Source organism: Triticum urartu, chromosome 2A, assembly GCF_056163025.1.
Source record: "Triticum urartu cultivar PI428250 chromosome 2A, HENAU_Tu73, whole genome shotgun sequence".
Classification (NCBI taxonomy): domain Eukaryota; kingdom Viridiplantae; phylum Streptophyta; class Magnoliopsida; order Poales; family Poaceae; genus Triticum; species Triticum urartu.
The window spans coordinates 128,110,358-128,127,977 of record NC_141874.1 but is presented as its reverse complement, the minus strand read 5'-3'; the positions used below and the strand labels follow the sequence as shown (position 1 = coordinate 128,127,977).

The following is a 17,620-nucleotide window of genomic DNA, read 5'->3' as shown; positions in this document are numbered from 1 at the left end:
TCATAGCGTCATCAAATACGGCCTATTAACGATGGCCCGTTATGGTCGGCCCATGAACGGACGATTCCAACTCTAGCCCGTTTACGGCCAGAATGCGGTTTGTTTGGCCCATGTTTGGCCAATCGATCATACGGCCCATATAAGGCCCATTGATTATACGGCCCGTAGAAGGCCCATTGTTTCTATGGCCCGTAGAAGGCCCATTGTTTCTACGACCCATAGAAGGCCCACTATTTCTACGGCCCGTAGAAGGCCCACTGTTTATACGGCCCGTAGAAGGCCCACTATTTCTACGGCCCGTAGGAGGCCTAGTGTCACTATAGTAAATATTAGCCCATGGTTATTGTGGCCTAGTTTTAAAAAATAGGTTATTGCAGCCACTAGCAAACCGCAGAAAAAGAATTGCACTGACTACAAGCAAACAAATAAACAAGACAACAAGGAAATAAATAAGCAAGCAACTTACACTAGGCTACCACGGCTATTACACATATTACATCCACTAGGCATCAAAGTTCGCCACCAGTGCAAATATAGGGAACACAGCAGCATATAAACGTCGCAGCAAAACAAGTCCAGAACTGAAACAACTTCAGAAGAGCTCAAGAAACAATATCCTGGGTACCCATAATGCTGGCAAGATGCTTAGCAAGCTTATTAACTTTCTCTTGTTTGGCGCTTAAGTCCTCCAGCGTTTGCTGTTGCACCAGAAAGTATGCATCTGAATCTGCAGGGACTTCCTCAGTCCTTCGGCTTCCTATCGCATAACATCTGATCGATGTCTTTCAACTTGAAGTTGAGACTCAAGAAGCCGAACTGATTCAGGCAACGAGTTTGAAGAGCTGGTGCCAGCAGTGGTAGCCAGTAACTCAAACACTACATCAAGACAGGACTTTGGGGTTGTCTCAGTGTCTTCAATATAGTTTTTATCAGCTTTCTTGGAGACCAACAAGGATGTCTCACTATCTTGAACCTTATCTGCATTACTTCCTTTACCATTGCATAACAGGGTACTCTTCTCCAATATTTTATCCGCGTTCTAAAAGAGAAACAAACAAACACATCTCAGGTTTACAATGTAGTATATGAAACTCATTTTGGTAAACCAGTTCAGTAGTAAGGTGGATAGGATAACAGCATGAAACAAACATATATCTATGTAGTATGGTCACTGTATGGTCTATATCATTCTAGTTTATGTTGCCAAATCAAGATAGATATAGTTCGAATCATATCTATTTAAGACAAAGCAGCATAGACAGAATACAAGTGTGGGAAACTACACAGCAATAACAACACTTGTAATGTGCATGGCATGAGAACATAACTGTTTATTCAATTGAAACTGAAATCAACATAGAGAAAGTTACAACAGCAAACAGCCAAACATGTTGAAGAAACAGGTTTAAAACATACCTGTTGCGCCATTGGAGTTTCAATTGCATCCTTCAAATTTGAAATTAGTTGGTATCAGTAAATATAGTGATGCAAGAGCAAAGTAGTATGAACCATAGCTACGGAACCTGACCTGAGAACAATTCTTCTTCTGCTTTAAGCGTTGACTTCGGGTTCGGAGTGGTGGTCCTCGTGATTTGGGCACTGCAGTTGCCTTACTAACTACTCGTGTTTGGGTGCTCTGTGGTGGAGATGGTGTTGTGTCAACGGGAAGTGGGTGTCTATCTGCTGGGGTTAGGGTTAGAAGGGGTGTAGCTGGTTCTCTGTCCAACTGGGTAGGGGTACAATCTGCATGAGTGTGGGTTATGTGTGGTGGGGCTGGTTCTTGGGTAAGTACAACCCTGGTTCTATCTGCATCGACATGTAGCACGATCTTTTCTGAAGACCGTGTTTTTACTCCCACAGATACTGCCATCACTCCCTCCAATTGAAATGGCTGATAAACAAGAAAAGTAATTGAATGTACAGACATTGTAAGATAGACAGGTGCAATGGATAGTAGGGAAGAAAACAGGGCATGAAATAATTCACATTTATGTTGTCTAAGCAAACAGAATAGCAGGACATAATTTCACATATATGATGGCTAATTAAACAGGATAGCATGACACAATTTCACATGTATGATGGCTAACTAAACAGGATAGAATGACATACTTAAAAATATGATGACTATGTAAACAGGATGACATGATATAACTATACGATGTGTCTATTAAAGTGGTTGGCATGCCATAAATCACAAACATGTCGTCGATGGAAACATGATGGCATGATATAATTCACGGATAGAATGACATAATTTAAAATATGATGACTATGTAAACAGGATGAGATGATATAACTATATAATGTCTTTAGAAAATGGGTTGGCATGCCATAATTCAGGTACATGCTGTCTATGTAAACATCATGGCATGACATAATTCAAATATATGATTTATATACTAAGGAAGTGAGCAGAGGGCAATCGCATATATGATGTGTCAACTAAGGAGATGGCATTCAATATTGTGTATATGATGTAAAAACTAAGCATTGCAATACAACATATGCATTATATGAGTAATATAACCCTGCCAAGTTTGAGCATACACCTCAAGGGGATAATAGGACTGGTCATCTGCCTCTGAATCCTCCTCTGAAGAGTTATCTGTAACCAGCAAGATATCTGCTTCATCAGGTAGCATTGTCTGCTCTGAAGACCTTGTTTTCACTCCAGATTTCTCCATCACCAATTCAAATAGCTGATGCACAGGAAGAGTAGTTGAATATACAAACATTATCGACAAAAGCAATGAGAAATACAAAAAAAGGACGGCATGATATAATTCACATATATGACGCTTGCCTAAAAAGCATGTCATTGCATAATTCACATACATAATGCCTTGCAACAAGATAACATTGCATAATTCACATATATAATGTCTTGCAACAAGATGGCATTGCATAATTCACATATATGGTAATTAGACACTAAACAGGTGGCATTCACACAAAGCATGTCTAAACTAAGCAAATGACATAGCAATGCAAGATATCATACGCACGATATGAGCAACATAACCCTGCCAAGTTAGGGCATGCACCTCGGGGGGGATATGACTGGTCATCTGTCTCTGAATCCTCCTCCGAGGAGCTATCAGTAACCAGCAAGACATGCGCTTCGTCAGATAGCATTGTCTGCTCTGAAGACCTTGTTTCCACTCTAGATTTTTCCATGACCGTGCCGAATGGCTGATGCACAGGAAGAGTAATTGAATGTACTAAAATTGTTGACAAATTTAACACGTAATAAAAAAATGATGGCATGATATAATTCACATATAAGATGACTGGCTAACCAGGGTGGCATTGCAAAATTCACATATATGATGCCTGGCTAGACGAGATGGCATTGCATGATTCACATATACGATAAAGAAACTAAACAGATGGCATTGACACAAAGCATGTCTAAACTAAGCAGATGACATCTTTAATGTATACAGTAAGCAATGCAAGGCACCATATGCATAATATTACCAACATCAACATGCCAAGTTAGAGTGAATACCTCATGGGGTAAATAGGAGTGGTCTTCTCCTTCTGAATCCCCCTCAGAACAGTTATCTTCCTCTTGATTACGATCCGAAATGGGTGGACGGGGGGCTGCCTTTGCGCCCACCATGGAACGACGTCTGCATGAAATTTTATTGCCACGCAAGGCTCGTCTCTTTTGCTCTACATGATCAATTCCATTGTGTACAATAACTGGCATGCATAGGAATAAAACATAGTGAGATTATGTAAGGAGTGCATGCACAAATCCAGAGTGATGGTAGAAAACTGTGGATAGACCCAAAACCAATGATAGCAGGCAGATAATAGCTTTAGTTAAAAAATACAGATAATGGATCCTTTAATGTTTGTTTGCACCCAACATGAAACTCATAGTAGACACCGGAGATTAACCAGATAGTAGACAGATAGTACTGATTGCTGCCCCAATATGTACCCTACAACCATTTAAAAACTCAAGTTTCAGCATTAGTTTGGACCTGACTCGGAGTCTAATAGGTGAACACGACGATAATGTAGCATGTCATCATATTAAGCGACGCATAACGTAAGCAGACACGGAAGAGTGCGACCTCTCTTGCGGACCCGTGTAGTCCTCAAGGTCATCTGCTCAGTTGATGATGGTAATCCAGTTGCCGTGGCTGCCGGCGGCGGGGAAGAAGATCTGAGGCGGCGAAAGACAGTCTGGAGAGCGGGTCCCTGCTGTGGTGAACCCTTCCATCATTGGAGCAGCTGAGCTGGGGTGGAACACAGCGCCGCAGGAGCAGGACAAACCACACAAGCTTTTCTTTGACACATATCTGTAACAAAAGTAATTGAGTAAGGGCCTGTTTGAATTTGAGGATTCTAACAATGCAGGGATAGGAAATAGACAGGAATAGGATAGGAATGCACGTGCAAAACAGAGAATTTAAAAACACATGATTTCTGCCAATCTGGGTGTTTGATTCACAACAATTGGAAGATCATAGGATGCAAAAAAGCATGGTGAGATTAAATCAAACCACAAGAAAATGTACGGTTATAATGCTATTATGCTACTATCTCTTAGTCTTGTGCTTGATGAATAGGAATATGAAAAGGAGGAGAAGTGGAAATTAGAATTCCTACGGTTTTTCTTTCAAGGAGACACTAAAGGAACAAATCCTACAGTTTTCCTTTGCTCCATTCCTTTGCACCAAATTCATGAAAAGTAGTACCATAGGAAACTTTCCAATTTCGATGTTTTTCATTCACTTTTCCTTTCAAGCACTGGCGATTCTAGTAGGCAGGCTTGAGCAAGGAAAATCCTACACTAAAAAAATGTTTTTGTGCTACTTCTATTACTTTGGACCCAGGCCACTGCCATACTAGCTCAACTCCCAGGCCCATCGACAAATGCATAGCTCAAACGTGCAGAGATAAATAATGATGGCATTCAAGAGAGTCCATCACGGATAGCTAAGTTACCTGGTACCTCACTGCTTGTCATATAGTAGGATAAAATAATCGTATTTCCCGTTACTACGAGTGCTCAGTGGACAATATATATAACATGTAGAGTAAAAAAGAGATGCAACAAGTGTACAACCTCTTTGGCGAAGCCATGTCAATCTCAGTGTGATTGGGGGTTGGCCGGTGAGGATGCTCCGGCTGACTTGGCTGTCAGAGGAGGGGAAGAAGATCTTAGGCATCTGGAGATGGAGCCCGAGGTACTTCTCCGCTGTGATGGAGGGTTTCATCGTTGGAGCAGCTCCGGTGAGTTGTACGACGCTGAGGCTGAAGCAGGACAAGAGAGACAACGAACAACGTTAACCTGAGTGGAATTCTAATAGCATCTCCAATACATGACGTAAAATACATAACCACAAAGTGCTAGATGTAAAATACATCGGCCGCTCATCTCTGAACTTAACTGTCGAAACTGAATTTAACTGTCGAAACTGAACTTAACTGTCGAAACTGAACTTAACTGTCGAAATTGAACTTAACTATCGAAACTGAATTTTGATGTCGAAACTGAATGCACTAGCAAGGTGAGGCTACACGTCGGTCGACTGACTTTTTCATCTCTGGTCAGTCGATTTTGCAGCCGTTGGATACGAAATCAAGGGCCTGTGGTTCATCTTCAACCTCCACCCCCCTGAGCCGCCAGCCACCACCGGCCAAACAGCACCCCCCCACCCCGCCGCCTGCGGCCCGTGGTGCGCCGCCCCGCCCGCCCCGAAAACACTCCACACCGCCGGTCCGCCGCCGCCCCGGCCATCCCTCTAGCCCCCCCCCCCCCCCCGTGCTGAGCTTTTTCTCCGGCGATCTCCATGCCACCGCCCCGCCAACGTCGGCGACCATCACCCCCATCCTGAACCCTAAGATAGATAATGGGGTACCTCTCCCGCGAGCCCCCCTCCCCGCTGCGGCTGGTTCTTCCTTCACCCCGGCGAGCCCCCTCCCCCCACCCCCTGAAAATCGACTGACCCAAAAGTCGATTCGGTCGACTAAAGTGTGGCTAAATCGGAGCAGCATCGCAAGCAAGAGCAAGAGCGAGAGCAGCAGCGCGAGCAAGAGCAATAGCAAGAGTAGACCGGGCAGGGGACCGAGAGCAAGAGCAGAGCAGCAGCACGAGCGAGAGCTAAAGCAGAAGCAGCTCCTACTGATGTGGACGTCGCCGCCGAGGGAGCGACGCCGTGGAGGAAGTGGCCGGCAACGCCGTCGTGGATGAAGTCGCATCGTGTCGGCTCGGGACCGAGCGCCGGCAGCACCGTGAGATCGAATCAAGAAGAAAATGCGGCGATTAGTGTACAACCTCTTTGGTGGCGCCGATTAGGCCGCAGCTTCATCTGAGGAAACGGTGATGGTGATGCTCTTCTGGTGCTGCAGGTGAAGACGGCGGTGTGGGAATGGAGGTGGCGCGAAAGATGAGGGGAACATCGGGGCAGCTCCTTGGAGGTGGAGGACGGGGTGGCTGAACCGGCGGGACGATGAGATCGACGACGGATCCTCATCCGGTACGGTGGATGAGGGACGTCGAGGTGTTGATGTGGACGACGTCGTCGGGGAAGAGGCTTCGGCTGGGTGGCGGACGGAGCAGGGTGTGGGGTTTCATCACGGGTTTTCGCGGCCTCGGTGTACGAATGGGTGGGCGGATGGGATGGCAGTGGGGAACCATGGCTTAGAGACGCGCTTGTCTGAAATGTGGGGTAAGTTACGAAAGTACCCCCACCGATTTGAGGCGGTTCTTTCGGTTCAGGGGTACCACGGGCATTTCGCGTGTTGGGGTTTCACAGGAGGTGGGAGTTTTCGCGCGTGTTGTAATTTTGGAATAGCAAGGCACGGGTTGAGATGGAGGGAGTTGTCGGAGCACAACGAGACAAAGATATATCTTAAATATTTTGGGCTAACAAGGCGCGGGTTGAAGAGGCGGGAGTTTCGCAGCACGATAGACAGAGACGCTAGCTTGAATTTTCGGCATAACAAGGCGCGGCTTGAAATTTCGGAAGAACAAGCTTAATGTATACCCAAAAAAAATACAATTTGCACCTCAACACGCACAACACACACAAACACCATTTAGACTAGAGTAAGGTACACGTGCATTGCACACATGAGATTTGGCAACCAAATTATGAATAAATACCACATTATAGCATGCAAGCTTTGAGTCATATATGCATGATGTAGATGTTCGTTTAATTCTTATAGTTCATTTCATTCAAAATCATCTAGTTTTTATAAGAAAGCTAATCTATTTTAAGATTCATGGAATTGTGCGTCGTAAGACATAAAGTAAAAAACAAATCATGTAGAAAAACATTTGGGCAATTCTGATACGGAAGATTCTAGAACAAATAAGAAGTGCTTGTGTTTTGATGTTTGTGCATTATGCTTAAGTTCAGCCATGGAGTCTTCTAGATTATACATGTGGCGAAATCTGGTGGAATCTAGATGATATCCAACGGCCAGTAGTGCTCAAATTTGCCATCTTTGGACCATCGGATTCGCCTCATCCAACGACCATATTTCAAAGTTAAAGTTACCCGCACACAATATAAAAAAATTATAATATATAATATATATAGGGGTATAGATATAGATATGTGATGCGAAAGCCGCCCATCATCTCCAATTAGAATAGTGTGTCCATGCACGGATGCGACGTGGCCAAATGATGTCTGCCATCGGTATCTCAAATTCAAATCAGTCTGACCTTGTTCAATGTGTATACATTACAACATGCTCATTTCCAAACCACACCGCGCAGATCTCCGTTATATTCATGCATGCATGGGTTTCAAACATTAGGATCTCTTATTCAAATATTTGAATTCAACTTTACATTGATTATGACCTCACCTATTCTTTTACACCCACATAGTAGTCTTCTCTTTATAATTGTACCACTAACTTTCTCTCATGCATGCATGCACACACACTACCAGTTGGCATTATCCATCGCATGCATGCAATCTTTTTCTTCAGGTCAGTCTCCCATGAAGGCACACACCCACACACATCCCCCTCTCCATCATATCGGGCATTTTTTATCTCTCACGCGTGCATGCGCAACGATCGATGTTCCTCTATGTATGTGTGTATATAGCTAGGTCTTTCATAGTTTTCCACACAAACCGATCAATCGATATATCCAGTGAGGTCTCACCCTCTTTCCCACGTCCACATCGATCAATCTATACCTCTCTATATAGGATTAACATATATATAGCTAATACACCCACAATAATTATATATCCAACGTCCCCCTCTCATCATCCATGCCTTCCACTTCATCTCTCAGACGCGTGCACAATGGCGAAGACAGGGGGCAGTAAGAGCCCTGCCCCCCTCCCCCCTAACATCACTATATATCGAGGCTAATATGAATGTGATCATTAGACAATTGCTGCTAAAAATGGTTTAAGTTCATGAATTGACCCTCCTCGTAAAGGAGTAGCAATGCTTGGCCCCCTAGCTCATTTATTTTTCATGGCTCCGCCACTGCGCGCAACAGCGCACGTGTTCGCCCCCTCTCTCTAAATATCGATCTCGCACTTGTGCATTCCTTCATAGTCTCCCTCCACTCGGCCCCTCGCACCATCTTCTAGCCCTCCACCGGATTTTGCCACATGTACAATCTAGCAGACTCCATGGTTGAACTTAAGCATAATGCACAAACCTCAAAACAACAGTGGTTCTCTTTTGTTCTAGAATCTTCCGTATCATAACTGCCCAAACTTTTTTTCTAGTTGAATTGCCATTATTTTTTTTACTTTATGCTTTACAACGCACAATTCCATGAATCATAAAATAGATTAAGGGCTTCTTTGATTCAAAGGATTCTCAAAGGAATTTTGGAGGATTCTAATCATTAGGAATTTTTCCTATCTTGGTTGTTTGATTCGTAGGATTGTAAACCATAGGAATTTTTCCATATGATTCATTTGCACTAGATTTCATAGGAAACATCTCATCCACTCAAACCTCTTTGAAAGAATTCTGTGTTTTTTTCTATGCACAAACAAACACTCGTATAATCCTGTAGGATTCAAGACGACATTCCACTATAATCCCATGTTTTTCCTATTCCCGCGTTCTTAGCTTTTTTATAAAAACTAATTGATTTTGAATGAGATGAACTATAAGAATTAAACGAAGGGCTACATCAGGCATATATGACTCGGAGCTTACATGCTATAGTGTGGTATTTATTCATAATTTGGTTGCAAAATCTGATGTGTGCAATGCACGTGTACCTTACTAGTACTTCGAGTATGTGCAAAACACGTAAATTAGAATACCAATGGCACGCTACACGGTGTCTCTCTTACAGTTCATGAAGCCACGTGGCACATGTGGAGGGGTTGTCGCGACCTCCTTGCGTGGATTGATCACAGTGACATGCTGCTAGTTCTAGAAGAATATACTCGTCCTCCCTGAGCCATACTGGCGGTACATGCACGAAGCGAAGCTGTGCACGCACGCCACGCACGCACTCATTCCTTCGCACGCACACGCGGGTACACGGGCGGACGCAATTTTGTACCAAGATCCACCCCATGTGATAATTTGACGCGTGTAAAGTCGTTCACTTTATTGATGGTCAATTAATACAGCGCATGCAAATTGAGTGGACGTGAGGGCGGAAGAAAGACATTATTACTCCACTACGCGCATGCGAGTAGTTAAACCGTGGGTTGCTAGTAGTACTTCCATTGGTCTCCTTCGTATTGTGTGCCAATTTTTGACAGTAACATAATATTTACGCATTTGAGCAGTGTAGTACTTGAAATTTATGTTCCGCTAAACTCATCGGGAGCCGTTTCGGGCCTTGAAACCAAAACCATCAATTAATCTTTACCTTGTTCCCATCACATTTGAAAGCCTGCTCACACCTACTAGTACGTACCAAACCTGAACGTGTTCCCACTATGCAGGTATTAGTACTAGTGCTGGTACTTAGGTTATAAAAATGGGAACTACCTAACCGAAAATTACTCTACCTTTCCTCCTCATAAGTGCTTCTTCTTCGTCCGTCGTTGCCATGCCCGGTGAGCAGAGCTCTAGGTCGAGAACTACTTGTTACAAGGGAGCGGCAACCAAGGCTGCGGGAAAAAAAGAGAGGGCTCGCCGCCACGCAGAGACCTCGAAAGATCTCTCACGGGCAGGCGATGGCTCCCAGGAGCGCCCTAGCCGCGGAGGCAAACATGCCAAGCCGGCGGAGCTGGAGTCGTTATCCCTCAACGGCATGCCCGATCAGCTCAATAAGCACCTCAATAAGCAGAAGGAGTGCATCCAAGGCTTGATGGAGTTGCTGAAGGAGAGCCTCGACGACATGCCCGCTGAGCTCAATCAGCATGGGGAGTTGACCGCCGGCTTGGTGATGCTGCTGAAGAAGAGCATTGCCTCGGAGAAGAAGGCGACCGGCGAAATCCTGCGACTTTAGGAGGACAAGGCGAAGCTCTGCCATGAGATCGACCTGTTGAAGGAGAAGAACGCTAGCTGGAAGAGGCTGCATGAGAATAGTAGTTCCTCGATGAAGATGCTGCAGGCCCTCATCATGGAACAGAAGGAGGAGTTGGCGAAGCTCCGCATCGAGCACCCGGCTGCTGTCAAGGTACGTAATGCGGCCATGGAACAGATGATGAAGGATCGCGTCAAGAAATCCCGCGTCATGGACATAATGAAGAAGATGGCGGAGGAGACGCGCAAGGATATGGAGGTCGTGGAGGCGATGAAGAAGCAGTTAGGACTCCACGGCGAATTAGATCATTTGGGGTGATAATCTTCCTTCTTCTTTTGCTCCTGTGTTTCATCTTTTGCTTCGGGTGTTTTGCCGCACGTGTCACGTTCTCTGTGAGGCATGAATAGAACAATGTTTTTTTGAGGGAATGAATAGAACAATGCTAACAATGAGATGACTAGCAAATTAGATCATTTTTTATCGCCATATGGCACTGGGCTGCCGTGTTTCGTGCTCCTCTGTCGCAGTACTACTCCAATGGAAAACTTGAGTATATCGCACGGTTCTTTGCTCCTCCTCGATCAGGTCGTCGGCGCATTTATACGAGCAGTCAAATCACAAGGCCCTGCCTTCCAGCAGTAATGAGCCGTCAAATCACAAAGGCCCTCGCCTCTCGTGAAACCGACCAAGCTAGACTGCCCCTCCCTCTAGCCTTTTAAAAATGTATACTTTTGTACAGCAGTAGTATCGATGGATTGCGCCATGGAGCAAAACTTGAAATTAAAAAAAGGTGGTACATATAGAGAGTGCTCGTCGCCAAATTATGCATGTTGTACTATTAAAAAGGCTAGTCACAATAATGGTGTCCAGCACAACCCACCCCTCAAATAAAACTAAGAGGGTGCTTGGATACGTTTTAGTCCCATGACTAAAAGTAGTGGGACTAAAACATGCTAGCCTCACCCATGCTTGGATCCAAATACTAAAAAGGCTAAAATCAAGTTAATGAGCATTTATTATCCTCCAAACCCTCCAATCCAGAACTCACCTGTGTTAAAGGAGAGGAGTTAAATGAGTAGAGAGAGGACTAATCCACATTTTAGTAGGGGTACCCCTGACTAAAAAAAATTTAGTCTCAAGACTAGTTTTAGCCCCTCTTTAGTCAGGGGTGCTTGGAACTTTAGCCTCCTAAAGAGACTATTTTTAGTCAGACTAAAATAAGTCCCTTGGATCCAAGCACCCTCTAAGCATCCTGGAATTCTTTGACAAAACTAAGCACCCTGAAATTCTTTGACAACTAAACTGCTGGCTATATGATGTTGGCCATATATATTGTACGTATATAATGTGAAGAAACGAGTGGTAGTACTATACCAACTAAAAGATGAAATGAAAGAAATACTAATATGTACATACTGAAGAGTTAAGGTAACGAGAAGAAACGTAACATAGTTCTGCTGGGGGCTCAGCACAACACACCCCTCAAATTAAATTAAGCACACCTGAAATTAAACTTTGCAACTATTCTGGTAGACACTGCATTAGAACCACCATGAGCAACGACACTGCCACCTTACTCGGAGTCCTCGTCCATGTCCTCGACTTCGTCCTTGTCCCTCTTCCTCTTGGTCGATACTTCTTTGCTTGAACCGCACACTTGGCTGTTGCTCTTCATCCAACCCTTGTAGATATTGAAGCAAAGGTAGCCATCCATTGTAGCGTAGTGGATGTGGTCTATATCTAGTACATTCCGCTGCCATGCATAACGATGAAACGTGTATGGAGGTTTATCCAGTTTACCGTATGAAGGATGAACCATGGCTCCTGCCAGGGTCAGCATTAAAGGCTGACGAGAGGACACCAGCCGATTCTTCTGGAGGTCGAAGGTGTTGCCTACAACGAGGCCTATCCGACGCAGGATGTCTTTGTCGTTACCAAAGTCTACAGTAACGAATTTGACTAGGTTGCTCTTGAGGAAGTCCTTAAAATCCTGGCACTTAACGTCGGCATGGCATATGTGGTAGACCAAGCATAAGTCATGCACGCAAACCTGGATCACGGCGGGCTTCTTCCTCTCTTCGTCCTTTAGATCCTTCTCTGGTCCCGGGACTGTGGTGTACTCAACATCTAGTCCAGCGACCCACTCATCATCTGAGTCTTCGAACATGCGTCTGAAGCGAGAAAGGCATCCTTTCACCGTCGCGGAAGAATGGGTGTAGATGACGTCGAACTCATCGCCGGTAATGGTTCTAACCTTGTACTCACCGCCGATCGTGGAGATTTGGGACGCCATGGATTTGGGAGGATGATTAGGATTAGTGGAACTGCCGTAATGTGAATGGACGGGACGACTAGGAGTGAACCGCCGTAGTATTGAAGGACGTGCGAGGACGAGTAGGAGTGGCATTAATTAATTGAATCGTCTCGCCTCCCTCCGCATGCAGCCACATGCAAGCCTCACGCGCACATCCCTAGTGCATGCTACGACTGGGTATTTATTTCTCCCAATCAGCGTACGCAACAAGCAGTGGAATCAGTGTAATATGTGGTGATTTAATTACAGCAGGACTAATAAAATGGGACTAATATGTGGTGATTTAATTATCTTCTCCTCTTAAACCACCGCCGCTCCTCTCCTGTTCCAATCTAAATGCAGCGCCGCTCCTCTCCTCTTCCATTCCAAAACCACCGCCCCTCCTCTCATGTTCCAGTCCAAAACCAGCGTCGCTCCTCTCCCGTTCTAATCCAAAACCAACGCTGCTCCTCTCCTCTTTCATTCAAAAACCACCGCCGGCGAGTGAAGGTGCTGTGGAGAAGTAGATCGATGGAGGAGTACAACCGATACGTGAGGATCGCAGACGGCGACCCTGTGAAGCTAGCTAGGATGTTGGAGATACAGTCTTGGTTTGACAACAAGGACCAACTAGCGGCGACGGCGACATCCATGGCCAAATATCTGTAACAGAGCGAAAAGGTGGGATACTCCCGGAGGGAGTCGCGACGGAGTACATAGAGCTGCTCCTCTGGGCCATGGAGCAAACAGATTCACCGAATCTGATTGTGAGGGAGCGGTGGTGGGAGTATCGATCCCAGATGGAGCATCCACCAGAGATTGAAGGATCGAGCATCTACAGGGTGCCGTTTGTGAGGGTGTCCTGCCAGAGTGAGCCGGTGGAGTCTTCGTCGACCGAACCCAACTGCAAGAGGAGAAAAGCAGTTGGCCCGACGACGCTTCCCCGCCATCGTCTCCCTCGCTGTTCACATCGTCTCACGGGGCGGTTGTCTGCCGCCGAGGAATAGGAGGGGGTTGCCCCCCAGCCCAATAGTCGGGCAGGTTGTGAATTGTCAGGAGGAGCTTAGGGTTGTCAGTATTTGCAGGTTGTGAATTGTGTTTTGTGTTGTGTATTTTGAGAGTACTTTCAGATATGAATGTCTTTTGAATTTCAGATTTGCAGTATTGAGCATATGAAGTATTTTATGAATTCTAGAGATTTATTTTTAGCACTTAAAAAATGTAGTTTCATATGAGTATAAAAGTGCAGACAATGTGATTCTCAGAGAAGAAACTGCAAGTTTCAGTTTCAGATAAGAAACTGCAAGTTCAGTTTTAGATAAGAAACTACAACTTTCAAATGCAAAGCATTTATATTAACACGGCCTTTTCAAACAGGGTTAACATCATATTGGAAGTTTTATTCATGGTCGAAAATGGAACTGCCAGCCAGTTAACATCATGCTGATCAACATTCATGCATAGCACATCTTCATATGATGCACAGTCAAAATGCCCACACAATGTCGAGTGTGCGAAACACAGAGAAAACGAGGGACGAAGTTTTGGCAAGTGTTGGACGTGGTTTTGGGCTGCCCCGTCTAGGCTGTCAATTTTAACATGCGCAGCTCACGACCTCGGATGGGAGGTCCATAGGCCATGTATCGACCGGCCTATGGACCTCCCATCCGAGGTTTTATTTTTGGCAGCCCAATTTATGTATTTTTTTGAAGAAAACACAGAGGTTTGTTCTATTTTTCTATATAAGAATAGGAACGCTAGATCCAACTTATGTTTCCCTTCTAACTATATTATATATATTTAAATTATTTTATATGTTATTATATATTATTTTTATTGTCATCATATATTTAACAGATACTTACATATGTAAGAAAACAATATCCCACATCTTATTAACTTATAAAAATAATTTCTTAACAAATAAAATCCTGGATTGTTTTGGTACGAAAATCCTAGTGATTGTGTACAAAAGCTTGGTAAGCTTTAAGGACGAATGTAATAATATCACTTATTCTTTAAATATATTTATAACAAAATGCTCAGCCCCTTTTTATTTTTTGATAACATTGCTGGCCCAACCCAACATTATAATTAGAATCAGCCCAGCAAAATCGTGTATTTCGAGAATGTGAAAATGGCCTGTAATTTTTTAGGAAATAAAATAAATGGGCCGCATGGACGCTACATTATTTGTTCACCCAGCTCAGCTAATGACTGTAATTCAAAAAAAAAATCAAATTGACTGTAAATTCTACCGCGCAAAAAAAATACTGTAAATTATGAAAAAAATGGGTTGAATACGTGCCACATTTTTGGAGGCTGAAATGTGGGCCAATGGGTCGAAGCTAATGCAAGTCGTTGTCAATTTAGTCAACAAATGATTCTGACATGTTAGCCATTGGATTTACATCCAACGACCGGCATCCATCTTCAATCTCTCGTCTTCTTCCTCCAACGTCGCCGGGACCACCTCCCGCCTCCTGCTGCTAGCAGCTCTGCTTAGCACGCTTCGCTATGAAGCGCTACTCCACCATTGGCCAGGCCATCCCTCCACCCCTCCACACCTCCTGTTCTTCTCCACCTACTGCCAAACCACACCGCACTAGAACCAGTTAACCCTCGTACATCTCTCCGTCTGTGACTCTACTCCCGCGTCTTCCCATCTTCGGCTCGTTGCTGTCCGGGGCCTCGCCGTCGTCCACCACCTTGGATGCGCTCGGTGCGGCGTGGTCAACGTGATCAACGAACGACACCATCGGAAGTAGACTGTGCGTGGAGAGGCTGACAGCTGGGTCCATGGCCGCACACAAGGAAATGCCTCCTTATTACGCGCAAAATAATGATTCCTTCACCTGACATCTGGGACCCACCAGAAGGGCCTCTGTATTTCACGAAAATAACGTGCCCCCTGTTGACATGTCGGACCCACCAGCTATCTTCACACGCAAGGAAGTGCCTCCTTATTACGCACAAAAAAAATGAATATTCCCCCTGCTAGCTGGAACCTAGCATAGTAGGAGGCTGACTTGTGGGCCTACCAAATTAACGGGACGGAGGGCTTTGTCAACTTAGTCAATATGAACGATTCTATCTCCTGTTACCATACGATGTTCATCCAACGGCCGTAGTGCTTCTTCAACCTCTGGTCTTCTTGCTCCAGCCGCCCAAACCAGCGCCGGTCGTGCCGCGTGCTCCTCCTCCTGTGGCCAGCTGTGATGCCGCGGAGGCCTCACCGCCCCCTACTACTCCCACCGCTAGCCAGGCCATCCCTCTACTCACCCACACCCCCTGCTATTCTGCAGTGATAGCAGCCTCACACCACAGCCGAACCAATGAACCCTCGTACTGCTCTTCGCGTGGGCAACCACTGCTGCGTCTTCCCCGGCTCCGAGTCGTCCCCTTCCTAGTCCTCGTCGTCGTCCACCGTCGTGGTGCTCTCGGCGCAGCGTGGTCAACGTGGTCAAGGAACGACTTCCATCGGACGTGGACTGTACGTGGAGAGGCTGACAGCTGGGTCCACGGCCGCAGCAAGGAAGTGCCTCCTTATTACGCGCAAAATAATGATTCCTCCACCTGACAGCGGGGACCCACCGGACGGGCCACCATATTTCATGAAAAAAATGTTTCCCCCTGACTACTGGGACCCACCAGCTACATCTTCGCACGCAAGGAAGTGCGTCTGGGCAAAAAAATGATTCGCCCCCCTGACTGCTGGGACCCGCCAGCTACATCTTCGCACGCAAAGTGTGCGTCCGGGCAAAAAAAATGATTCGCCCCCCTGACTACTGGGACCCACCAGCTACATCTTCGCATGCAAGGAAGTGCCTGACAGTCGGGACCCACCTGGTCGAAGTGTACGTAGCGTTGTCATTCTGATCGCGAACGTGTACGTACATATATACTGGTGGATGTAGAGGCGCGCACGTGTCGTAGTAGAGGCGCGTACGTGTCGTAGTAGAGGCGCGCATGTAGCATGTACACGTACGTACAGCGGCCAGGGTGCAAGAAAGAAAATACGGCCACGTATGTGTACATACGGGCGGGGTCTCGACCGCCTACTCGCGCATACGTACGGCCAGGGCTCGTGTACATGGCTGGGTCAGAACGGAGAAACAGCATCGTCGTCGTTTTCATGGGAAGGCAATGGAATGCGTCATGTTCATGGGGAGGCAACGGAATGCGTCGTGTTCATCGAGAGACAAAGGAACGCATGGGAGCCAACCGGCTGGGTCGGAACGGAATGCGTGGTCGTGTTCATCGGGAGGGCTTGGACGGAACAGGCGATGGAAACGAGGCCTGACGTACCGCAAAATGGAGGAAACGGACCTCCTACGTTCGGAACGGGGTCCTGTTGATCGGGAGGGGTGTGGCATGCCGCAAAACAGAGGAAACGGACCTCCTACGGTCGAAACGGGGTCCTGTTGATCGGGAGGGGTGTGGCGTACCGCAAAACGGACGAAATGGACCTCCTACGATCGAAACGGGGGTCCTGTTGATCAGGAGGGGTGTAGCGTACCGCAAAACGGATGAAACGGACCTCCTACTGTCGAAACGGGGTCCTGTTCATCGGGAGGGGTGTGGCGTACCGCAAAACGGGACTCCACGGGATACTGTTCATCTCCACCGTCGACCTCCTCCAGCCTCCACGGGCTCCTGTTTATCTAGCCTCCACCGCGCGCTACTCTACCGGCTACTGTTCAACCACCCCTCCACCGTCTACTGTTCATCCAGCTCTCCACACCACGGGGTCCTGTTCAACCACCCCTCCACGGGCACCCCTCCATCGTCTACTGTTCATCCAGCCCTCCACACCACGGGGTCCTGTTCATCCAGAGGCAACGCCACCGCTCACTGTACATCCAACCCCCCCC

The 17,620-nt window shown here is 46.1% G+C and overlaps 1 long non-coding RNA gene across 1 annotated transcript; it reads right to left on the bottom strand.

Moving 5' to 3' along the window:
- Positions 1-945: 945 nt before the first annotated feature.
- On the bottom strand, positions 946-1,739 carry LOC147984253 (uncharacterized). The gene is made up of 3 exons (XR_015615041.1): positions 1,529-1,739; positions 1,417-1,446; positions 946-1,039 (listed from the first exon to the last, which is right to left on the bottom strand). It is a non-coding gene; the product is annotated as an uncharacterized LOC147984253 (long non-coding RNA).
- Between the last annotated feature and the right edge of the window lie 15,881 nt (positions 1,740-17,620).